The 16,277-nt window shown below is 42.9% G+C and overlaps 1 protein-coding gene across 4 annotated transcripts in view; it reads left to right on the plus strand.

Annotated features, from left to right (window-relative positions):
- Positions 1–3,857: 3,857 nt before the first annotated feature.
- The window catches only part of IL1R1 (interleukin 1 receptor type 1), a 58,516-nt gene continuing 46,096 nt past the window's right edge, over positions 3,858–16,277 (plus strand). For 3 of the 4 annotated variants that reach the window (XM_023536585.1, XM_023536584.1, XM_023536586.1), the window contains exon 1: positions 3,858–4,163. The gene's annotated coding sequence lies outside the window, so the exon portion shown is untranslated. The remainder of the gene's footprint in view (positions 4,164–16,277) is intronic. The other variant, XM_011370122.2, reaches the window with a different exon arrangement.

Consider the following 16,277-nt stretch of genomic DNA (forward strand, 5'->3'; position numbering starts at 1 on the left):
GATGGATCACACTTGTCATGGGGTATGAGTATCTGTGAAAGTATCTAACTCTACTCCGTTCATAAGAAAGAAGTTTGCAAATGCTTTTGTGAACTGATTCATTAAGTCCGCAGTGTCCTGCCTAATCTCCTCATCTACAGCCCATCAAACAAATGGAAGACTGAATGAGTTTCACCAGACTTGGCTTGCTCTTAGTCAGTTCATGCTTTCTCTCAGTGAGCACGGCTTCACTCAGTGCTAAAAGACTATTGCTGTAATCATTCACCTAGAACCTTCCCCGTATACTAATCTGTGTTGGCAAAATTCTGTTAAGCCCAGTAATGGATGTGGAGGCTCTCTGGAGGTATCGAATATTAAGGGGTGGTATTCTCCTAGGTTTGGTTGGAAGCTGGATGACACAATGTGGCTTAGTGGTCTGGAGAGTTATGAAGATGATTCGATTTGTTTGTGTCATTTTCTGGAACAGGAGTGGAATCAGCAGGCAAGTATCGAGCCAGATTTTCCCAAGGCCTGACCACAAAGGCTATGAGGTGGTCATTGTGCATAGTGTGTCAGTTTTTCCAGTTGAAAGGAAGAAAGGGTAACCTAACGGAACGTGTCACTGGAAGGCATTTCCGAGATCATTCAAGCCAATGCTCTTTGAACTTTACCGTGCACATGAGTGACCTGGGAAATGGTAGTGAAACGCAGGTTCTGATTCAGCAGTTCTGGGCTAGGGCCTGAGGTTCTGCATTTCTAACCAGCTCCCTGGTCATACTCGAGGCCTGTGGACACGCTTTGTGCCACAAGGATTTAGATTATACGCTATTTATTTTTCAGATGTGGAAACTGCGGTCCAGAGAGGTGAAGTGTTTCCCCTAAAGTCACATGAATGAAGTTAGAGCAGACTTTTTCACCCAGGTCTCCTGTGCCCAGGTCACTGTTTCTTTAATTACAAAATTGCTGGATCTAGCAAAACAGAGGCTCAAAATCCTTTCTTAGAATTTGCAGGGAGAGCCTAGGTTAGAGGCCATGCTTGCACACATGTACCCGTACACTCATGCACACGCGTGTTGCATATGCTTCTTCATGTTCTCTTTTTCGTGGTATGTAGGAAACACGTGGATTATAACCACATTAAAGATATTCTTACATGCAAGTCGATTCTGAATGTACAAACTGTTCTGTAAAAATATTCCAGGAAAATATATGAATTATTTCTGACCTCTTAAGTGTAAATACAGACATTCTGAAGTTCTGCAAAGACCATGATGATAAAATTGTGTCATAATAACATCTTCTGATAGTTTTAATGTTAACTCTGGGCTTGGCCCAGTGAATTCTGTGCCGCAGCATTCCTAAACGACTCCAGAGTTTTGGAGATTTTCCATTAACTTCTGGCATTGAATTTTGTTGTCAGCTATGACTCTTTTCCCTGACCTCTGTGGGGAAGCTAAGCAACTGATAAATCCCAGGCAGCAGGGTGTGTGTGAGTGTGCATGTGCATGTGTGTGAGTTTGTGAGTGTGTGTTCACACATGTTAACTAAACAGTGCAGATTCCTAACATTTTTCTCCTCCCTGAGAAGCAGGAAGAAAGAAGGGAGAAGAAGTCATTTGGAGTGCAAAAGAGGGTCAGAAAAATCCTTGAAATGAAATCTCTCCTCTCCGCTAGGGGTTTGATAAAGATAATTAGCTAAATCAATTAGAAAAAAAATGGGGTGACAAACTCCTATTTTGGGAGGCCATTACCTACGGTGAGTTAAGCCCATTAGAGTTATGCCCACAGGTTGCCTGTCTACTGGACAATAAGCTTCTTGGGGCCAAGGCTGGGTCTTGATCCTTTTGTTATTTTCTTGCAAATAGCCTAGAAGAGGCCAGAAGGATCTCTTGAATAAAATATCATTCACTCTCCAGGTCCATCGCTCCTGGCCAGCTGCCTCGGAAGACACTAGAATGTTCCTGAGTGTAAGGCCGCAACTACTAGCTCAAGAGTAGGCAATTATTTGTCTGAAAGTTGCAAATCACTGCAAACTGCAGATTCTCCTCTCTCCTTAATGGGCCCTCAGAGCTTCCTAGTGGGGCTTTGTCTCTCATTACCAGAGGAAAGATGAAAAGAGGGCAAAAGAAAAGGAAGAGGAACCAGCGGGAGCTGGGGAAGGGGAGAGAGAGGGGAGAAGGAAGCAAGGGAGGAGGAGGGAGAGGAGGCAGGGGAGAGGAAGGAGGAGCAGGGAGCAGGGAAGAGAGGGAGCCAGAACTATGATCAGCTGCTTGGGCTCAGGGAAAGGTCAGCACCCTTTCCCAAGGGAGCCCTCTCTGGCTTGCCAGCTGCAGCTGCTCTCTACTGTGGGAGCCAGTGGGAGTCAGGACACTTGGTTGCAGGTAATTAAAAACCCAACTTGATTGACTCGGCTTAAAAACACCGAAAAGGATATATTGGCTCTCGTCATCGAATATTCCAGTGGTAATATGGCTTGAGTCAGTTTCTAGCACTTTCTCTGTAGTTCTCTGGAAACCGTCCCATGTGTGTGGGCTTCATCCTCAAGCTTGCTTCCCTCCTTGTTTTGAGAAGGGTAGCAATGGCAGCTTCTTGGGATGGAGTGTGTGCGTGTGTCTCTGCACTGCTGAACAGAGCACTAAGCTTTACTCTGGTTAGACCACCCCTGAGCCCTTGCTGTGGCCGGAGGACTCCGTGTGCTGCCTGGCTTTGCCCTGGCTGTGCCCATCCTTGATCTCTTTCGAAGGAAGGGTAGAATGACCTTGGCTGGCTCAGACCAGCAGGGCCAATCTTGGAGTTGGGGCTGTCTCCGTTATTATTACAGGGAGGAGACATGGGTTCAGGCAGGGCGAATCACCCAGGATGCAGTTGAGGTATGCTGGAGTGAAAGGGGGAGAAGGCCGGAAGTAAGGGGAGAGGGACAGAGAAGAGGAGGGAGAGTTGTATCTGTGGGCAATATCACATTCAAGAGGATAAGGGGAGATAGTGGCAGGATGGTGGCTGCAGAGTGTGTGCGAGCAAAGTTTTGAGCAGTGTCTTCTAAGATCAATGGGTGCCCACCCAGATTGGCGCAAAGCCCTTTTTTTTTTTATGGGGCAGTAAGAATAAGGCAGAAAGGTGTGTTATGCTCAGCTGAGGAAGGAACTAGAATGCCAGAATAGGAGGTTTGGCCATTTTCCTCCCATGCTGCAGATTTTTGGGTAGCACCATGATGAGCTTGGACCCCGTGTCATGTACAGAAAATGAATCTGAATGCAGGACACAGGAGGGGCCATAATAGAGAAATAAAAGGTAATTGGACAACACCACCTCTCCTAGATGGATCAGGCTGCCACATGTGGGAGCCAGAGTCTCTGGCTGCAGCCCCCTTCTCCCCCAATCTCCCTGCCCTGCCACACCCCGAGCACCATCCTCAGCTGAGGGGTGATCAGCAGGTCTCTCCACCTCTGGGATGCTGAGAAGAGAGCCTTGCAGTGTTCCCAGGGTGCACGGCAAGGGTGGTGGGCACCTCATAAGGAGACCTTGGGTCTGAAACATGGAAAGAACTGAATAAAGGTCCTGTAGCATCACATCTGTGCTCTTTTAAGAAGGGTTGGGAGGCTGGCAGAAAAGGGAGGGGGTGTGAGACTACAGATACTGTTGATAGGATGCTATGACAGGCCGGACATGTCAGCAAGCCTTGTCCAGGTTTAACACAGAGTCGTATGAGGGGAGAGACATAGCCTTGTGAAAAGCTAGTAGTGAACATGCAGTGAGAGTGCTGGTATTTCATAAGGGTTTGGCACGTTTTCTGAATGAGTCTGGCTGGCTGCCCGACTCTGAGTTTCCTGCTCATAGTTCCCTGCATGTGTCACTGCTGAGGATTAAAGCCCTCGCAGGCTCTGACACAGGCATCACTCAGAGTCCACTTTCTTCTTTCTTTTAACCTCAGCAGTTGTGTCTTCTGACAAGATGTGAGGCGTCACTCTTGTGCTCAGTAAACCAGACCCCGGGCTCTTTGGAAAGAAAAAAAGGGAATTGGCCAGTCTACCCAGGGCTGACTTCAAAACGCACTTTTGTTTTTAATAACCGATGTCAGCTCAGCTGGCTTCGTTCTGGGGAGAAACCCTACGCTAACCTGCAGTCACAGTGACCGTCTCTTGCCGGGCCAGCCGGGCCTGCATGACTTGGTGACCAAGAAAGGAAACGGTAAGATGATGAACTGCACTTCAGGTTTTTGTTCCTGTATTTTTCTCTCCTTTTCTTTCTGTTTACTTAGACATGGATGAAATATTTAGGAGGGACAAATGGAATCTGATGAAATGATAGTGTTACTCTGTTAAAACAAGATTTGAAGATTTTCTTGGAGCTATGTGGTTCTGTAGGCACATTTAACCTTAAGATGTGTCTACGAGTCACATTAAAAAATAACCTGCGATTATGTATGTTTTATTCTTTGGAAGATTAACCATGCATTGTATGGGAAATATATTTTATCATGAGGTACTACTTACGAGCCATAAATAGTTGTGACTTTTGGTAAATAATGAGGTTGAAGTAAAGGGTATTGCAAATAGTCTGTTTAAAATGGTTGCTGATGTTAGAAAAAAGACTTATTTGATTACTTTCCATTTAGCTTCTACAATTTTAGCAGAGCATAACCTGGCCCAGTGTTTGACTGAAGTCATTGCATGATTATCAACAGACATCCATTAGTTGCATTTAAAATCATAATGTATAATATTAGCAAGACTTGTACCTGCTTCCTTCAATAAGGGCTTAAACTGTCACCTTAAAAGCATGAGCATGTTTTTTTCAGAGACTTTACAAATGTTACGCCTTCAGCTGTAAGGAAGACTGTGCACTCTCATAGGGGTGAAAAACATTGTCCTGTATTTCTTATTGGACACCCTTGACACCCATAATTTCTATCAGTACTGTTGTTGTGGGAAAAAATAAGAAAATGGGACAGAATCTGGCAGATTCAAGAAAGGAAGTAAGAAAATGAAAAGGAGAACAAAATGAGTTTCACCTTTTAATTCAATTCAACTCAAAACTCCTTGCTCTGATGCAAAATGCTAGTATGTACTGTGACTGTAGGAAAAGCTGGATGGTGGGGGAGGATGTTATTCTGGAAGATGCAGTTGGTGACCAGCTGGTTCGGGAAATCACAGTATTCACTGCCAGGGGATCATGCTGTGTGTTTTATAGGCCGAGTGTGTTTACTCTAAATGTGTGGATCCGTTAGGAAAAAAAAAAAAGAAACAGTGCTGCTCAGAAGGAGCGGAACACTTCTTGAGATGAATTTTCCCTTCCTGTTAGTGGTGATGAATTTAAAATATACTAACGGCCTTTCTCAAATCCACATGCTAATCTTTTAACTCACAAACCATTTGGGCGCCTGCCTGTGGGCTTACTTAGGAGAGAAACTTGACAGGTATGGTCAAAGATGGGCTAAGACTCACTTTTGAAATAGATCTTTAAACATGTACACAAACAGCACATATTCACTATTGAAAAATAAAACCAAAAGGGAATGCATATTGACAAGTAAAAAAGGTGAAAAACAAAAACCTAGCATCGTGAGACAAACACTGTTAACATTTTGGTGGGTATATATTTTCTCTGAACACACTTATATTTTGAAAAAAAAAATTCTTGTGGTACATGATGTTTTGTTACTTACTTTCCCTTTCAGCAATATATTGTAAACACCTTGTCATGTTAATGAATTTCTTCCTACAAAAGCTTTTAAATCACATTATACATTTAATTTATTAAATCGTGTTGGTAAACATTTGATTTTTTTCCCCTTATTATTGACATTATGAAGACTAACATCTTTGTAGAGAAGTCTTTGGATTGCTTCTGGATTATTTCTATGAGCTTGATCCCCAGAGCTTCTGTGGGGTCAAAAGACATGAGTATTTTTGAAGCTCAGGATCCCTGCTACTAAATTAATGTAGGAAAATGCTATTAACTTGTGTCCCCTCCAACCCTGTATGAATACCGTTTTCCCACATTTTCACCAAAATTGGGTTTTATAATTTTTAAAAAATGTTCTAATCTGTTAAACTGGAAAAGGCTATTTTGTTGTCTTAACTTGCTTTAAAGAAGCCCTTTGTAAAACCTCTGGCTTCCTTTTCTGTTCCTTTGGGTTCCGTTTCTTGCCTTTTTGGTTACTTGTTATCAAAGCGAGTGTCTGTTACAGTAACTTATGCCAACCTGATTTCTGAGCCCTTTGACCTCATTTGCTGTCACTCAGTAAGTCAGATGCTTTTGCTCTGTTTTTTTTTCTTTTTCTTTTTTCTTTTTTTTTACCATTTGAACAACCTAGGGCAAACCTCAGTATTTGTGATTTTATCTCCTTTTCACCTATAAAATTTAGAGATAAGGATCAACTTTTCATGCCACTGCATGAACTGGGAACAGGAAGAGATGAGATAGAGGAAAGTTCTCTGAATAGGAAAAAGTAAAAATACGAAATGTTACTATTACTATGGTGTTACTATTTCTATTCTTACTTTATAAAATATAGTTGGGAGAGGTGCATGCTGAAATTTTGACAATGTCTTATAATTCTAAATTTGAAAAGTTGTGAGTATATTACAATGTATTTCTTGGCTCTCAGATTCAGCAGTGTTTAATGTGTTCTAACAGCATATGGACATACTTAGGCTAAAAATGTTTTATATTAGTTGCTCTTTTTTTTTTTCTCGCTTGCATATAGGGCAGTATGCGATTCTTCCCATATTGCATCGTCTTTGTCCACTTGCTTTGCTCTGACCTCCAATGAGAACTCCTCAAAGGCAGGGACTGTTAATGTGTATGTGTTTCTCTCTCCAGGGCCTGGTTTGAGGTCTGACACCCTGTGGAGGCTCAAAAGAAGGGACCTAGGAACATTTTAACCTAACCCTGCAGAGACAGCTATATCTCAAAAAAGAATTACAGAAGATTAAAAAAATGGAGCTTTTCTGGAAGCAAATTGATTATTTTGTTTGTTTAGTTTAGTTTGGGTTGGTTTCTATTTCTTTCGCGTAAACTTCTAAAGCTCTTCATGGAGACTAAGTAAATGAATACAAGCCAAGGGTAGAACCAGGAAAATGTAGAGCACAGCTTTCATAAGGAGAAAGCTTACCTGGACTTGGTGTGAGCACAAAAATCTTTATAGGGAATACAAACTTTCACTCTAACCCGCAGCTCAGCGTTAAATCAGAACCAAAGTGACGTTTAGGAATGGTTTGAACTTGGATACTGAATAAGTAATGATGATGGCTATTACTTAATAGAGCACTTACTACGTGTGAGACCTGGTTCTAAGTGCCTCAGAGATAAGGTGGCCATTATTATCATCTTATTTTGCAGATTAAAGACAATGATCTGCTTAGTCACACCAGTAGTTGGTGCGCAGTGGGGATTCGTGATTCAGACAATCTTACTCTTGAGTCCGCACATTGGTGAGGGTAGGACTGACTGATCTTTAGAGACAACGACACATGGGTTTTGGGCGGATGATGACATTTGTGCTGCTCACCTGGGTGTATGGTCACCATGTATCATGCTCCCATTAAAGAATATGCACTCTCCTGGGTTCTTTACATCCATCATTTCTAATCTTTTTCACAAACTTGCCAGATCAGTGTTATTAGTCTAGCTCTAGGATCTAAACAAACTGAGACTTGGAGAAGCTCAGTACATGGCCCAGAGGTGCCAGCTGGGGATAAAAGAACCACCAATCTACGTCAAGTCAGTTTAGCTTCCTCGCCCATGTGCCACACTGGTCCGGACAACTGGCTGCTGATGTTCTTCTAACCAAAGTTGCTAAGAGTTCAGTTCCGTTGCATTTGGAGGTGTTGAGCCTGGAAGCTCAGCCATGTCCTTTCTTTTCTCGGGAGTTCGAGGGGGACACTGAGCCTCAGTCTTTCTGAACGTACATGGGACAGTGTGAAGTGGCACCTGGAGTTGATTGTCAGACCAGATGTTCCCTGGCGAGACCATCCGAGTTATCACACTGACTCACACACAATAAGTGTTTACAATACGCAGGGACACTTTCCTCTTACTTCCTATCCAGTAAGCCCCAACTCAGCACCAAAGAAGCCCTAAGAATGCCTCGAGGAGACCGGGAGGGCACGGCAAGTGCTAGCTCGGGTGTGGGGACACAACTCTGTTTTCTCTTGGGCAATTTATCTACCTTCTCTTTGCTTAGTTGTTCCAGTTATAAAATAGAGATAAGAATATAATTTAAAAAGGCATTTTAATTATTTTTCTGTTAAACTTTTCAGTAAGATTTTGGAATTAAAAATTTTTCTTCTAAATAGACAACACATGGTTTATTTACTTTTGAATCAATGACACGTAGTTTAAAAGGCCATTTGGTAAAGATACCAAATGGTATCCTTTTCTCAGCTATCTCTTTCCCTCTTTCTCACCAATAGGTAACTGTTCTTAGTAGTTTCTTGTGTTTTCTTCCACCTCTTTTATACTGCATTAGTCAGAGTTCTCCAGAGAAACAGGACCAATAGGATAGGAAGAAATTTATGGTAAGTTATTGGCTCATGCGGTTATGAAGGATAAGTCCCACAGCTGGCCATCTGCAAGCCACAGACCGAAGAAAGCCAGTGGTGTATTTCCAAGGCCTGAGAGCCAGAGAGCCACTGTTGGACACTCCATCCAGGTCTGAAGGCCTGAGAACCTGGAGCAGCAAGGGCAGGAGAAGATCAGCATTCCAGCTTAAGCATTCAGGCAGAGGTAATCCAGTCTTTCTTTGCCTTTTTGTTATTCTTAGGTCTTCTACAGATTAGATGCGGCCGCTCACTGGGGAAGGCCATCTGCTTTATTCAGTCCACCAATTCAAATGCTAATCTCTACCAGACATACCCAGAAGCAATGTTTAACCAGCTATCTGGGCTTCCAATGGCCCATTCAAGCTAACCACATCAAATTAACTGTGGGATGCCACAGTACAGAAGGGAGATATGGCTGCTGCCTTCAGGGCTCACAAAAAACAGCCCGGCAGCAACTCGAGTAGCACATGTAGCAATAACACTATAAAAGAGACAGGTGGCTGTTGAGATGGTGATCAACGGGACAAGATCTATGTTAGCTTGGCGATGGGGCATCATGGTGGGGGAGAGACGAGGGGTAAGGCAGACGGGCTGAGGGCAGAGAAACCAGCAGCATTAGGGCCGTGTTAGAGGAACAGAAAGAGGGTCTGTACGTGACTGTCCATGGGTGGCGGAGAGGTTGGAAGTGAGTGGGAGACAGATGCAGGGCCAGATCACCACGGGCATTTGGGACCACTTGCAAGGAGTTCAGATTTTCTTCTGAATTTCAGGTAGCCTTTAGCCACAGTCTGGGAAGATGGTGGCAGAGTCTGTAAAGTCTCATCTCAAAGACCGTAAATGCTCACCTATGTGATGTTAGAGAGACACAGCTCCTGTGCACGAGCACTGGAGGATGTTTTTGTATTTGCTACAAAAGGTTGTCACAGGGTATAAGGCTGACATCCAGCACGTGGCACGCTCTTGCCCAGCCCTGAATTCCGGTGTGTGTGACAAGCGACAAAAGCTTTTGCCTAAATATGGCCATGGAAATGTTCCGCAAAAATATATTCTACCTCTCCCAGAATTAAAACTCAGTTTATGAAGAACTTTCTCATTTATAAACTCATACATCACTCAATTAATTGATCATTTAGACAAATTACTATGGAGTGTCCAGTCTGGGTTAAGCCCTGCCCCGTGTGCTGCAGACGGTGAGAGGAGGAGGAGGTGGGAGGGAAATTACAAAGATGAAGAAAATGCGAAGTAGCTCATGGTCAGTTTTAAGACAGAATCAAAGGTCAGCAATCAAAAGGAAGGCAAGAAGGGGACAGCAGAGAGGGCTTGGCCATTTCTGGGTTCCAGATAAAAACCTTGGCCTTGCAGTGTGAGCCAGGTGCAAATCTGCCTCGGGGACCTGCTTGGTGCTGGGGAGCCCTTTGGGGCTGTAGCTTCTCTGGAGGATTATCCCTTAACTTTAGAGGTGAAGAATCAAGAACTTTCCACAAGACCACAGAGTGGGCAAAGGGCAGAGCTGGGACTGGCCCCTGGACTCGGAGGCCGTGGGTGTCTGTGCTCCAGGATAGAGCAAAAGTCCTAAGCCTTTAATGCCCTCAGGAGAGGACCCTCTCTAAATTGCAGCCTCTTTTCCTCTGGCCCCTCTGGTTCCATTATTATGGGGCTTCTTTGCTTTAGGAGTCTGTATCATTGGCAAGGCCCTTAGAAGGGGTGTGGACTGGAACAACCAGATGATGAGGCTCTAAGCTGAGAGGTGCTTCCATATTGTGAATAAATAAACATAGAGGACTGAGAAAAAGTATTGTTGATTGGGCACTCAGGCCCATCCCTACGGCACAAGTCATCAAAACAGAGTAGCCAGAACAGAGTGGGGGTTAAGTGTGTGTCTGCATGTGTGTGTGTGTGCACGCATATGTGTGTGGTGTCTAGGATGAAGACCTCGGCGATCATCTACTCAGAAGAGGTGGTAAGGGATGCAGGTTTTCACGGATGTAGGACTATCTGGGCAGAAAGTGGGAAAGCTGCTATATCAGTGAACATCTCAGGGATCCTCCTGGTCCAGGGATAAGAGGGCAGGGTTTACTTCCGAGAAGAAGAGACTCTGCAGGTGAATCTCAGGTGTTTAACTCAGATGGAATTGCCCAGATGAACCCAACACGAGGGTGGGTGGTTATGACATGATAACAATAGGTGAAAGGGGCTGCCAAGGGATGATTATAAAAGAAAAGTCCAGATCATATTTACAAAACTTGAAATGTATCTGTGCTCGTCATGATCGAAATAAATATTTAGGATTCACAGGTTTTTAGGCTTTTGGTTTTCCTTTATCCATGTTCAATCTGTCCACAATGATGGTATGATTGCTTTAAAGACTAACATTTTCATGAGGATTTTAACATGTTTGATTCTGAAGATTTCAGACATCCCCAAAATTAATGAATGAATGATGACATTGCTATAGAACTAAGCAATTGCATGTTTGTGTCTTTTGCAGAAAGTTTGCCTCTTTTTTTTTTTTTTTTATCATATGAAAGGAAATTATTGGAAGTGAACACGCTTACAAATTATCCTGTGTCTTTTTTATAAACATGCTGATCCTCCTGACAACACAATCCTTCTTGGCTGAAGTTAACAGTGTAGCTGCATCGGTCACTTATACAAACATTTTCCCACGTGCGTCACAAAGCCAACACATTCCAAAGCCATGAGTTCACCGCCCCCCGCCCCCCTGCCCCAACACTGATGTGGCTTTCCTAATTCTATTCCCGGAGTTAATGAGAGGGTAGAACTTGACTGGAAATCCTGGGTAACTCTTACTAGACCTTTTATTACCTGCAATTTTACTTCTTGCCCTTTTATCTCTTTACTCCAGGCTGTTGAGCAGCTGTTCTGTCCAACTGTTGGAGGTATCAACAGAGCAGAGCCCTTCTGCACAGGTGCCAGCTGCCATCCATCCCCTCCCAGTGAGGTCTGGGTGCTTTGCAGATACTACATGTGTTCCTTGCATGGGTTTTTATTATTTTCAATTTGTTCTGAAGGAATTGAGGCCCCAAGATAGCAGGCTACTTCTCACGATGGTAGCAAGTAAATAGCAGAGTCAGGATTTGGACGTGGGTCTGCTGGATCCCTAAATGTCTTTATATTTCATTGTGCAAAATTATAAGGAGATTTGAAGATGGGAAATGCTAATTTATAGAATAGTTCTCTTTAAGATGTCGTTGGAGCAGTCATATCTGCTTGAATGCCAAAGCATACGATTAAGGCTTCTTTCCACCACCTCTGATAGGAATTTATTGTCCAAATTAGCACATGTACCTGTAAGCTAATTTTTAAAAAAGATATTATGTGCAAAGCTTGTATTCTAGCCTCTGAAATGACTAGTAGGTAAGATTTGAGCTAAAATCAATACAAGTGTAATATATGTATAATAACAAGCTAAGATCAATACAAGTATAATAGGGACCAGGTAGATATTTCTCTGGTAGCCAAGATATGAAAAAAACCTAAATGTCTGTCAATGGATAAATGGATAAAGTAGGTGAGATATATATATCTTGGAATATTATTCAGCCACAAGAGAGAAGGAAATCCTGACATTTGCAACAACATAGATGGAACATGAGGGCATTATGCTAAGTGAAATAAGCCAGACAGAGAAAGACACGTAACATCACTTATATGTGGAATCTAAAAATAGCTGAACCCAGAGAAATAAAGACTGAAGTGGCGTGACTAGGGGCTGAGGGTGGAAAAAATGGGGAGATGGCTAAAGGATACAAGGTTAGCAAGTTGGGGGTTCTAATATGCAACATGGTGATTATAGCTAATAATACTGTGTTATATACTTGATAGTTGCAAAGAGAATAGATCTTAAATATTCTCACCACCCACAAGAGGTGGTGGTTATATGATGCAATGGAGATGTTAGCTAGTGCTGTGGTGGCAATCACATCGCAATAGTAAATGTACCCAGTGAACACGTACACCTTAAACTGACTCTATGTTATATGAGAACTATATTTTAATAAAGCTGGAAACAAAACAATCAAAACAAAAAGAGGATAATCTGTAAAACTATTGGCAAAGATTCACAGGATTTCTTTCCTGAGGAAAAAATATATGATCGTAGTCAGTGGTGATAGAATGTGTACTTAGACTTGACTTCAAAAGTCTCGTTTGAACTTTCCATGACTACCTCTTTTGAATAAATCTCCCTCAAGGTTTAAGCATTTCTCTAGATTAACTCAGTGGGTTACTGAGCTGACTCATAGGGAGAAAGGAGGTTACATTTTTGCTATTGCAGTACGTGAGAAATTAAACCCAACACCACTCACCGTGCTTGAATACTTATCATTGACCTCAAATTCTGAGATTTATTTAACTGCAAGATCAGAATTAAGTTTTTTTTTTTTTCCTGGTTGAAATTTTAAAAGAATTTCATAAGGCAGTGCGACATAGTGTACAGAATCTAGATTCATAGACAAGCGAGAAGTGCTGGTGGGGAAGGGTAGGGTGGGCGGTGAACACAGGTACTTCTTTTAGTCTGGAACTGAGGTCCAGATCGTAAGTCGTTGTTCCAGGCCAACCTGCTGCATGTGGACGAGGCCCTGGAGCTGAGCTCTTTCTTGGCCTGGTCCTGGTCTGCCGGGTCAGCGTAGAAAAGGAGTGCTGCTGCATTAGTGAACCCACTGCATTACGTACAAACCGAACAAACCGCTCCTGACCTTGATCCCCTCTGTGATCTAGGCCAGCAATTGTCAATCCTGGCTGTGTATGGAAATCACCTGAGGAGCCTTAGAAAATACTAATGCCTGCTCCCTACACCCCAAGAGGTTGTGATGCAGTCGGTCTGGGATGCTGCCTTGGCATAAAAATTTTAAAAAACTCTCAAGGTGATTATACTGTGTAGCTGGTATAATGTGGATTGAGAACCACTGACCCAGGAAGTAGACAGCCATGAATTCAGTAACTTATCAAGTAAAAAAGAGGCTGGCTAGAACAAGGCTATCCTGAGCGATTGCCAAATGCTGCCTGCTGGTGGACTTTTCCCAGAGAACCTCATCTCTGCAAGTTATCAAAGGCTCTCTATCTTGTCAGTGTGGTTTGAATTTTCTAAGGCACGGTGGGCATAAGTACAGCTGGGCCTTGAATAATGTCGGGGTTGGGGCACTACCCCTGCATCCTCCATATATAATTTTTGACACTTACAAACCTAACATTTACAAACCTGCTGTTGACCGGAAGCCTTACTGATAACATAAACAGTCAATTCATATTTTATATGTTATATTACATATTGTATTCTTATAATAAAGTACGCTAGAGAAATGAAAATGCTATCATAATCAAGAGAAAATATACTTACAGTATTTTTTGGAAAAGAATCTGCGTATAAGTGGCCTCATGCAGTTCAAACCTTGTTAAAGGATCAGCTGCCATGTAAATGTAGTCACTTTCATTCAACTGGCAGAGCTTTAAACATTTGCTCTGTTCAAGCTAAGGAGAAAGAGCCAGGCTTTAAGCATTGGACTGTGTATCAGGGAGAGAACTGAAATGCTGCAAAATGGGGGTTGCCCATGCCATCAGGAGGGGAAGGTGAAGCCCACGGTTCAGAGAGGGGACATAACTGACTTTTCGCCCAGTCAAAGGGGTGAGAAGACCCTAGCACACGCCTTGGAAGGAGTATCAGAATTTAGGGTGGGTTTGCAAGGATGAGGAGGAGGGAACTGAGTTGGAGGAGAAAGATGGACAGACAACATTCTGGGTAGAGGGAAGAGTCAGTGATGGAGAACCATCAAGGGGATCTGGGTGGTGTTTGACTGAAGCCAAGAAGCATCAAGGGCCAGGAGGGAAACTGTCTAAAAGGTAGGATCCAGGGAGATCAAGGTGGGTCTGGAACGTGAGATCCAGTCGTCTGGGGTTTATCCCGGAGGCAGTGGGCAGCCCTGCCTGGAAGGTTTTGATGGCCAAAACTAAAGAACAGGGCAAGTATGAGATTGCCCAGCACTCTTTATCTGGCTAGTCTGGATTGTGTGGAAGAAAAGCATGTTGTTTCTAATGCTGTGGTTTGTCAGGGTGGACAAGAAGCCTGTGTAGGTTACACACGTCGGTTTTCATTGGGTTTATTGCATGGGGTGGTTCAGACTTTTTCTAGTTGTTGCCTTATTCATCTCTTTCCTTTTCTCTAACTTCGAACACTTTCCTTGTCCCTCCCCAGCCCTCTTAAGGAAGAAATTGAAGAGCTTTCCCCTCTTCTCACACACAGAATGGTGGTGTCTCTATCAGTAACAGTGAAAACTCTGAGTCTGAAAAGATCGTGCAGCCATTAAGAGGTTTGATGGTGAGCACGGCATTACTTAATGATTTTTGCCACATTGACTCTTCAGTAAATATGGTAACTGCTTCTTTTCTCCCTTCTTTTCAAAATAACAAATATAAAATATAAAGGTCAGCCAGGTTTTGGTGTAAATGGCCAACGCACTTCTGTAAATGATGTTTCTGGATTAATTTTATTACATCTCAGTGCTCCTAGGTGTATTTTGGGAATTTTCTTTATAAGAAAGTCTATAAATGCTGCTAGTGATCCAGAAAGGGGACTAGACAGAGATCGATTTCCTGGAGTTGCGATCACTTTGTTTAAGTGTGATTTTAAAGTATTAAAAAGTATTCATGAAGTGCTTTGCACTGTGTTAGGTTAGAGGGCACAAAAAAAAGTTTGTGTCTTCCAAACATCTTGGGTTCATTTTTTTCTCCCATTGGAAGAAATAGGTGAAATCACATTAGCAGACTTTCTATACTTGGTCCTAGTGTTTTCTTTAGGAGCAGGCTAGCATTTTTCTAGATAAAATTTGCATGTGTATAGTTTCTCAGTTCTGCTTCTTACTGTTCTCAGTGACCACAGGTTTCTACTCGCTCTTCCAGACTTAGCCATGAGAGCTAAGCTCCTGCTTCCTCCTTTGTCTTCTTCTGTGGGCTCTTCCTGTCAGTCACAGGACATCTTCTGTGCCCCAGCTACGTGGCAAATGAGCTCCACTGCCCACTGTCCCGGTCTAGCCTCGCTTATTCTTTGGCTTATGAGTCCAGTCTTGATCCTTGACCCTTGGGACGTAAAGCTCAGTTGAAGGCATTCCAAATAAACTCCTTTTCTCTCTGTACCTGGCACAGTTTTTCACCACATATTTTCATCTATTAATAGATGATAGATCATAGTTACTTGGCAGCATTTTTTTTTCCCATTGTGCATATTACAATTAATAACATTTTAGCTTAAGCTATTGAGAGTTTAAGCATGGACTTAAACTCTCTTCTGAAGTTTAAACACCAGCATTAGCTTCTTTGTTCTTTCCTCCATCTTCTGTTCCCTGAAGTAATGGGTGCTTCTTCTTCCACGGTATGAAGCCACTGGGCAACCAGAAATAATTAAAGGGTGACTGGGAAAGAACACACATTTGTTTTATATGTTCAAAACATGTGATTCCCAGCACAGAAGATCACCCTTTGAATCACTAGAAGTAAGACTGGACCGCCTTACTGCAATGAACTGGCTTCTATGCTATGCTCTGGAATATAGCTAAAGAAAAAAATGTGTCCATCTCAAAGAGGCCTGGCCTGCTATGGAGCAAGACATAAGGCCTCCCAGATAATGGGACAGTGCCCTCTCAGACCATGAAGTCACAGCACCTGAGAGGCCTTGGTGCAGGGTGAAGATGAAGGCCTCCGAGACTGATGGTGTTAAGCACTAGGATCCCACTCCTGCCTCATT

The sequence above is a fragment of the Pteropus vampyrus genome, unplaced genomic scaffold (genome assembly GCF_000151845.1).
Source record: "Pteropus vampyrus isolate Shadow unplaced genomic scaffold, Pvam_2.0 Scaffold160, whole genome shotgun sequence".
In the NCBI taxonomy this organism is placed as follows: Eukaryota; Metazoa; Chordata; class Mammalia; order Chiroptera; family Pteropodidae; genus Pteropus; species Pteropus vampyrus.